This window comes from Eulemur rufifrons, chromosome 2 (assembly GCF_041146395.1).
Source record: "Eulemur rufifrons isolate Redbay chromosome 2, OSU_ERuf_1, whole genome shotgun sequence".
NCBI classification, from domain to species: Eukaryota; Metazoa; Chordata; class Mammalia; order Primates; family Lemuridae; genus Eulemur; species Eulemur rufifrons.
In genome coordinates this window covers 13,280,457-13,290,033 of record NC_090984.1, presented here as the reverse complement: position 1 = coordinate 13,290,033, position 9,577 = coordinate 13,280,457, and the positions used below count along the sequence as shown (strand labels likewise).

The 9,577-nt window shown below is 49.7% G+C and overlaps 1 protein-coding gene across 1 annotated transcript in view; it reads left to right on the top strand.

Moving 5' to 3' along the window:
• Window positions 1-9,577, top strand: part of FBN3 (fibrillin 3) — an 85,869-nt gene that overhangs the window by 915 nt on the left and 75,377 nt on the right. The gene's annotated exons all lie outside the window — the stretch shown is intronic.

Here is a 9,577-nt window from a genome sequence, read left to right as displayed (position 1 = left end):
CCCCTTAAACCCTGCGTGTCTGCGGCGCGCCCCGTCCGCCCCGGCTTCATCCCTGCCGGCTGCATGTCCCCCGAGGCCCCCCTTCCTGGGTCCCCTCTTCGATCCGGGAAGCTCTGGCCCCACTCATCTGCCCACACCCCTGGGGCACCCCGAGCCTCTGGGGCGCACTTCTGGGTGTCACGGGGCGAGGCCCAGACCCCACCGCTGACCTCAGCGGCCACCCCAGGTGCCTCAATCTGGGGACCTGTTTGCGGGCCGAGGCGTGTGCAGGGTCCCAACCGATTACTGGGCGGTGAGGAGGGCAGACGGGCAAAAGCTACGGCTTGGTGGGGCACAGGGTTCGGGCGGCAGCGCTGGAGAGATACAGGCGGGAGATGGGCCAGCGTGGATGGTGGCGCAGCCTCGGGTTTGGCCCAGGGCAACAGGGGAGCGGGCTGGGTCTCCCCTTGTCGCGTGGAACCGAAAATGACCCGTGATCAGCAGTGAATAGAGGACAGGCCCGGGGGGTTCCAGAGCCATGCTGGCCAACCGCGTGTGTGAAATAAGGACGATAAACCTCCCCCTGAGTCAGCTCAGCAGCAGACCCAAGGCCCGGTGAAGGAAGGTGCGGGAAGTCGGGGCTTTCCTGGCCGTGAGGTTCTAGGAAAGTTGCTTAAACTCACTGAGATTTAATTTCCTGACACAAGAAGGGGAAGGGGCACAGAAGGCGTCTGTTGCAAGCGAGGAAGAACCTGTCCCTCAGAGCCCAGCCTCCTGGCCTTTGCACTTGCCCTTCCCTCTGCTACCCTGTTCTTTTCCCCGCTTTTAAAATTTTATTTACTTATTTATTTATAGAGACTGGGGTCTTGCAGTGTTGCCCAGGTTAGTCTCAAACTCTTGGCCTCAAGCAATCTTCCCGAGTAGCTGGGACTACAGACGTGCCCCACCACATCCCATTAATTTTTAAAAGTCTGTAGAGATGAGGGTCTCGCTATATTGCCCAGGCTGGTCTCAAACTTCTGGGCTCAAGGGATCCTCCCACCTGGGCCTCCCAAAATGCTGGGATTGCAGGTGTGAACCGCCTGGCCTGGCCTTCTTTCTCCTTTCAAAAGCATGCATCCTCCTCCTCCCTCAGGCCTCGGTCCCCTTCCCCTCCCTGCCAATTTCTTCCTCTGTCCCCGCCCTCCCTAAATTCACCTGTTTATACTCTGCCATTCTCTTTCCAGAGCTTGCTTGTGCATGGGCAAAAGGAAGATAATAGAGTGACTTTGCTCAGTTCTGACCAGGCAGCTGTTGTATCTCAGACCGCGCACCTTCTCGGGCACTCTGAACATGGCAGCCGTTTGTGTTAGTGGTAGGGAGAAGTCTGAAGTCCCCAGAGAAGTGGAGTTGGAGGCAGCTCAATAGAGGATCTTGGTGGGCCAGGGTTAGGGGGAGATTTCAGGTGGTAGGTTCTGCACAGGGCAAAGGCAGGGAGGCTGGAAGAAGGAGCCTCGGGTGGGCCTGGTGGGAAGGGACCCAGGCTGGATCTTCTGTAGTTGGGCTGCTTCTCACGTGTTCCCACCCCAACCTCTATCCCTGAGCATTGAGCCCAGGCCTGACTCCAAGCCTGGGTCGGTGGGTGGGTGTTCAGGGCAGGCTTCCTGGAGGAGGCGGCATCTGAACCCTGAGAGATGCATAAGTGAGGGGACTACACCAAGTGTGTGTCCAGAGAGGACAGCAGGGCTGGCCCAGCCACAAAAAACTTCCCTGCTCTGTGCCATGGTGTCCTTCCACAAAAAGCAGGTGCTTGGCACTGGGCTTCCCTCCCTCTCCCACCTGGCCCCTGCCCAGCTCCCCTGGGGCACCTGGCACCCAGCACAAGACCAGCAGGGAAACCGGTTCTCAGCAGTGTGCCTCTTGCCAGGCCAGGCCCCGTGCCCACCTGAGGTTCCCAGTACCTGGGCCAGGGTGAAAGCCCCAGGTGGGGAAGGGGAGACAAGCCGGTCAATGCCAGAGCACTGTACAAAGAGCTTTACAGAGATGAACATACCCAACACTCTTTGTGAAGCTTTACAGAGGTGCACTTAAAACCCTGATTCTACAGATGAGCCCAGAGTGGGCAGTGAGCTCCCCAAAGCCACACAGCAACGAAGTGGGAGAAGGGAGTGGGCACCTTTGAAGCCAGCTCTGCCTGCGATGATGCCTACTTAGCAAATAAGAAAACTCGGTCCCAGTGGCATTGTGAGCAGTTTCCTGGGACGCAGGACTTCTAGGGATAACTCCAGGACAGTCCTGAGAAAACGGGTCACCCTAGCAAAAGGTGAGGTGACTTGCCTGAGATATAGCTAGGAGGAGAGCCCTGATGCCAACACCCACCTATCCAAGACATCATCTCCTGGTTTGTTTTGTTTTTAAATACGAGATGGCAATCTCCAGTTTGCATTAAAATGTTTTTCCCTTAAGGCCAGGTGCAGTGGCTCATGCCTACAATCCCAGCACTCTAGGAGGCCGAGGCGGGAGGATCCCTTGAGGTCAGGAGTGCGAGACCCGCCTGGGCAACATAGTGAGACTCAGTCTCTACAAAAAATAGAAAAATTAGCTGGGCATGGTGGTGGCATGTGCCAGTAGTCCCAGCTACTTGGGAGGCTGAGGCAGGAGGATCACTTGAGCCCAGGAGTGTGAGGTTGCTGTGAGCTAGACTGATGCCACAGCACTCTACCCTGGGTGACAGAGCAAGCGTCTGTCTTAAAAAAAAAAAAAAAAAAAAAAAAAAAAATCTGATCCTGCAATAGCCCCATAAAGGGGGTCCTCTTCATTCCTCTGTGACATATGAGGAAACTGAAGCACAGAGAGGTTAGGGCACTGCCCCAAAGTCACACAGCCTATGAGCAGCTAGAACTAGAACCCAGGCGCTGTTTCAGCTGTCCTGTAGACAGAGGCATATTCCTTTAATGCTCCACTTTTTTTTTTTTTTTTTTTTGAGACAGGGTCTCACTTTGTTGCCCAGGCTAGAGTGAGTGCCGTGGCGTCAGCCTAGCTCACAGCAACCTCAAACTCCTGAGCTCAAGCGATCCTCCTGCCTCAGCCTCCCGAGTAGCTGGGACTACAGGCATGCGCCACCATGCCCGGCTAATTTTTTCTATATATATTTTTAGCTGTCCATATAATTTCTTTCTATTTTTAGTAGAGATGGGGTCTCGCTCTTGCTCAGGCTGGTCTCGAACTCCTGAGCTCGAATGATCCGCCCACCTCGGCCTCCCAGAGTGCTCGGATTACAGGCGTGAGCCACCGCGCCCGGCCTAATGCTCCACTTTTGAGATGCAGAAGAGGAGTATCTGGGAGGTGGCTCGACTTGCCCAAGGTCCTGGCAGCGAGTCACTCAGTGGGCCACTATCGGCTCTGGTGGAGAATGGGCAGAAGCAGTGGCCCCGAAGGAAGGAAGCCTTCCTGGCATCTGTCCCAGTGAAGATACAGGCTTGGGGGCTGGGCTGCAGAGGCAGGGGCTGGAGACAGGCTGGGCTGAGTCTCCCAGATCGGGAGTATGAACTGGACGTGAGACAGACCCGACCCCTCCTCCTCGTGGCACCCTGGGCCGGGCTAGACTTCCTGGTCTGCAGCAGGCTGGGGCATCCTCCGGAAATGAGAGGCAAGGGCGGGGCTGGCAGAGTGGGGGAGGGGCTGGGGTGCAGGCCGCAGTCAGAGGCTGCAGGGCTCAAGATCTTAGGACCTCTGGGGTCCCTGCCTCGTCCTCTGCAACCCCGGAGGAGCAGGAGATGCTCTTTGAGCAGGGGCCTGGTGTCTCTCGGTGCTTTCCAGCCCAGGGGGTGGCTCAGAGAGTGGGGGCTTCCCTGGGGGAAAAGACCCTGGGGAATGTGTCTAAGTCTTTGCATGTTACTTAGCGCCTTCGCTCTCATTTTTATGCAAAACCCAATGTGTGTGTGCACACGTGTGCAATGACCGGGGGAAAAAAAAATCAACCCAGCCCAAAGCCTCCCCGCACCTAAACCCCGCAGGGTTAGAAGGAAGGGGCTGAGGGAGGAAGAGGCTTTCCGGAGCAAGGGCATTGCTTTTGAACCTCAAAGGGCAGGAATGTGCCAGGGGCAGTCAGGCAGTTAAGCAAAGCAGACTACAGTGCAGGTGTGAAGGCCCGTAAGTTTGAAGCTGCACCAGAGGTTAATGGTGTGAGAAGCAGAGACAGTAGGTAGCTATCAGCCCACAAGAGAACCAGGACTGGGACCGAGAAAGTCCTCAGGAGTCACCTTAAAAGACTTCTATCTCATCACGGGGGCAATAGGGAGGTATGGAAGAGTTTAGAGCAGAGAGAGACATGGTCTCATTTGTGTGCCCAGGATATCCCCCAGCTATTGTCTATAGGAGACAGCGGGGAGCAGGGACAGGTAGGGGATGTTCCCCAGGGCAGAGTGGATAAGGCCTAAATAGGGCAGAGAGGTGGAAGGAAGACGGGAGAATTTTTTTAATTTTTAGAACCTTTTTTCAAGTGTAGCCCACCCAGAGGGAAAAAAATGCATCAGTCACAAATGTTCATTTAGAAGAATTTTCCCCATATGAATGTACTATGTGGCCAGCACCCAGATCAAGGACTGAACATCTCCAGCCCCTACAGATCTCCTTATAACCTTTTCCTGCTACTCTCCATGAAGGGTAACCCTTCTCTTGACTTATTTTTTTTTTTTTTTTGAGATGGGGGTCTTGCTATGGTGTCCAGGCTGGGCTCCAAATCCTGGGCTCAAGCAATCCTCCTGCTTCAGCCTCTCGAGTAACTGGGACTACAGGCGTGGTCAGCACCACACCTAGTTCTTATCTTGACATTTAACAGCCTAGAATCACTACGTCTGTTATTTGAACATTATGTAAATGAAAGAAACAGGATGTTTTCTTTATGTCTGGCTTCTTTCGTTCCACATTATGTTTGTGTGGTTTATTTGTATTGTTGGATGTTGCAGTTCTTGTTCTTTGAATGGCAAGTTTTCTCAGCCACTATTGACATCTGGGGCTGAATAATTCTTTTTGTGTCCCGTGTATTGTAGATGCTTAGCAATATCCCTAGCCTCTCCCTGCAAGATGTCAGTAGCACCCCTCCTCCAAGTTGTTGACAATCACAAATGTTGCTAGACATTGCCAAATGTTCCCTTAGGGATAAAATCACTGTATTCCATTTTGTGAATTTACCATTATTTATTTACCCACCTTCTTTTGGGGCATTTGTGTTGTTTCTAGTTTCTGGTTGTGATGAGCAGAGGTGTCATGAACATCCTCATAGGTTTGTTGTTGTTTGGTTTTTGAGACAGAATCTCCCTCTGTTGCCCGGGCTAGAGTGCTGTGGCGTCAGCCTCGCTCACAGCAACCTCAAACTCCTGGGCTCAAGCGATCCTCCTGCCTAAGCCTCCCGAGTAGCTGGGACTACAGGCATGTGCACCACCACACCTGGCTAATATTTTTTTGTTTCTATTTTTAGTTGCCTGGCTAATTTTTTCTATTTTTAGTAGAGATGGGGTCTCGCTCTTGCTCAGGCTGGTCTCAAACTCCTGACCTCAAGTGATCCTCCTGCCTCAGCCTCCCGGAGTGCTAGGATTACAGCAAGACCCCATCTCTACAAAGAATTTAAAAATTACCTGGGCATGGTGGTGCGCACTACCATCAATGTCCATCAATGGAAGAGTAGAAAAACGACAGTGAGGGTGGTCTTGCAGTGAAATATTATACAGGAATGAAAGGAATATCTAGCCTTCTCTCTCGTCTCTCTCCATGTCTCTCGGTATCTCTCACTCTCATTGTCTCCAGCACAACCTCTAACTCAACACAAATGTGTCTCAGAAACATGCCGCTGAAGGAAAAAGAAATTCAAGTAGCGAAATGCCAGTGCAGGGCGATACTATGCATATGAATTTAAAACACAGTAGCACTCTTTGTTGTCTGCGAATACAATTCTGCACGTGAAAGAAGATAGAGATTGCGAGACTGATAGGACCCTTGGGGAATACACTGATTTCTTTTCTTTTTCTGGGTACTTGTAGCTTTCATGTGTGTCTCCCTGCGGTGGCCGGAGAAAGCAGGTCACTGCAGGACAGTGGCCAGGGGAGTCTGGTGGCCAAAGCAGGATGTGACTGGATGATGAGTGCAGCCAAGGGATCGGTGTGACTGACTACAGGGAACGTGGCCTTGGTGTAGCCATTTGTCCTGGGGTCCCATGGACATGCTGTGGCCACCCAGGTGGGCTGTGGATTCCAGAAATTGTATACACGATGTGCGACCTCATGCATCTTTCTCAGTGTCTGTAGCTTGCAGTAGGTCCGGGTGTGCCACCCTTGATTCAGAGAGCAAAAGTCACCAGGGTCTTGCGGTTCAGCTGAGAAGTGCTGGGGATCAGACAACTGGATTTTCTTTTTTTGCATTAAAAATTTTTTTTTTTTAAATTATGGGACTCCAAAGAAAAGCACAGGCTTGTTAAAAAAATTAAAAAGAAATAAATTTTTAAAAAGTATAGCAGCTGGTGCAATGCTGAGTACCTGCAATCCCAGCACTTGGGGAGTCCAAGGCGGGGGGATGGCCTCAGGCCAGGAGTTAGAGACCAGCCTGGGCAACATGGTAAGACCCCATCTCTACAAAAAATAAAAAATTAGCCAGGCGTTGTGGCGCATGTGCCTATAGTCCCAGCTACTTGGGAGGCTGAGGTGGGAGGATCGCTTGAGCTTGGGAATTCAGGGTTGCAGTGAGCTATGACCAGGTGACTGCACTCCAGCCTGGGCAACAGAGCCAGACCCCATCTCAAAAAAAAAAAAAAAAAAATTACAATAAAGTAAAATTGACTTTTTTTTTTCCTTTTGGTATAGACCTCTGTGACTGTGATGACCACACTCCTGATAAAGGACAGTTCCATCACCCCCAAAATTCCGCGCCCCATAATAGTCACATCCTTCCTTCCTTCCTTGTTCTTGGCAACTACTGATCTGTTCCCTGTCACCATGGTTCGGTCTGTCTGAGACTGTCCTATAAACGAATCCCATGGTACGTAGCCTTGAGAGACTGGCTTCTTTCACGGAAGCGTAGGACAACAGGATTTCTTTTTCAGAAACTTTATTTTTCAAAGCAGTTTCACGTTCACAGCAAAATTGAGGGGGAGGTACAGAGAGTTCCCGTCTATCCACCCCTGTAGACAGCTTCCCCTCTGTCAATGTCCCCCACAGAGCAGGGCATTGGTTACAACCAATGAACCTCCCATGGACACAGCATCTCCCGGGACCACAGTTCTCATGCGGGTCACTCTTGGTGATGTACGGCCTCTGGGTTTGGACACATGTACGATGACATGTATCCACCATTACAGGGTCACACAGAGCAGTTCCACTGCCCTAAAAATCCTCCGTGCTCCACCTGTTCCTCCCGCCCTCCCCCCAAACCCTGGCAACCACTGACTGTCTCCATGTGACTTTTCCAGAATGTCACAGAGTTGGAATCATACAGTATATAGCTCTTTCAGATTAGCTTCTTTCACTTAGTAATATGCATTTACGGTTCTTCTATGCCTTTTCTTTTTTTTTTTTTTTTTTCTTGAGATAGAGTCTTGCTCTGTTGCCTGGGCTAGAGTCCCGTGGCGTCATCATAGCTCACAGCAACCTCAAATTCCTGGGCTCAAGTGATCCTTCTGCCTCAGCCTCCCACGTAGCTGGGACTACAGGCATGCACCACCACGCTCAGCTAATTTTTTCTATATAGATTTTTAGTTGTCCGGCTAATTTCTTTTTATTTTTAGTAGTGACGGGGTCTCGCTCTTGCTCAGGCTGGTCTCGAACTCCTGACCTTGAGCGATCCTCCCACCTCAGCCTCCCAGAGTGGAAGATTACAGGTGTGAGCCACCATGCCCGGACACTTTTCTTTTTCTTTTTTTCTTTTTTCTTTTTTTTTTTTAAAGCAAGACAGGGTCTCCTGAGTAGCTGGGACTACAAGTGCACGCCACTACGTATGGCTAATTTTTATTATTTTTTGTACAGAAGGGGTCTTGCTATATTGCTCAGGCTGGTCTCAAACTCCTGCCTCAAGCGATCCTCCCGCCTCTGCCTCTCAAAGTGCTGGGATTACAGGTGTGAGCCACCATGCCTGACCTCCATTATGTCTTTTCATGGCTTAACAGCTCATTTCTCTTAAGCACTGAAGACGATTCCATTGTCCGGAAGTACCACAGTCTGTTTATCTATTCACCTACCAAAGGACATCTTGGTTGCTTTCAAGTTTTGCCAGTTAGGAACAAAGCTGCTATAAACATCCTTGTGCAAGTTTTTTGTGGACATAAGTTTTCAACTCCTTTGGGGAAATACCAAGGAGCGAAATTGCTGGATCATATGGTAGGAGTATGTTTAGTTTTGTAAGAACCTGCCAAACTGTCTCCCAAAGTAGCTGTGCCGTGTTGCATTCCACCAGCAATGAATGAGACTTCCTGTTACTTTACAGGCAACTGGATTTTTAATCACAGAAAAATCTAGAAAAAAAATCTGATTTCTTCTGTATCCTGCTTTTTTCTTGCAAGTTGGTATGGAAACACTTTCTATATTGTTTTAAAAAATCTATAAACATTTTGAATGACTGCATAATGGATGTTATCATGTTATTACTGTACCACAGTTTACTGGGTATCCCCGGCTTTGTGCTAACTGAATACCAAAATAATGATACCACAAGTATTGTTTTGTGTAAATATTTGCCTATTTCTCATATTTCTTCAGAGTGGATTCTCAGAAGTGGAAATACTGGCTTGTAAAAGGCAAACATGTTATGATTCTTGGTACATGTTGCCAAAGGCTGCAATTTATCCAGAAATCGGCAAGCTTGGTCGAGATTCTGTAATTTTTAAAAAAAGTTACTATGAAAATACACATTCTTGCAGAGACACTCTGGCAAAAAAAAAAAACATACACAAAAGATGTCTGATTTTCAATTAACAGTTCATATCTTTTGAGTGTCCATGAAGCTGAATGTCTTCTCTGGTGTATAAGGGTGTTCTCCCACTGCTCTTAAGCTTGGAGAAAGCGTCGACATTTCAGAGTCAAAATCCATTTCCTTCCCTTTCCTTCTCAACACATGGAAGGTGTAGTTTGATCTTCAGGATTTAATGCTTCAGAGCACCTTGGTATTAATAGCACCTTAGCTATTGTTCCACAACAAATTACTCTAAAACTTAGTGGCTAAAAGCATCAAGAAAAATTTATTATCGTTCCAATTTTCTGTGGATCAAGAATTCGAGGGTGTGGTTTGGCCAGGAGGCTCTGTGAGGGGTTTCTCACAAGGTTGCAGTCAGCTGTCACTCAAGGCTGCTGTCATCTGAAGTTGTGACTGGCGCTGGAGGATTCGTTTTGAAGGTGGCTCATTCGCTTGGCTGGCAAGTTGGCACTGGCTGTCTTGGGGAGACCTCAGCTCCTAACCACACAGGCTTCTCCACAAGGCCGCTTGAACATCCTCACAACATGGCGTCAGGGTGGTCAGACTACAGCCTGGGGGGCAAATCTGGCCCACTGCCTGTTTTTATAAATAAAGTTTTATTGGAATACAGCTATTCCCGTTGGTTTATGTGTTGTCTATGGTTGTTTTTGCAATACAACAGCAA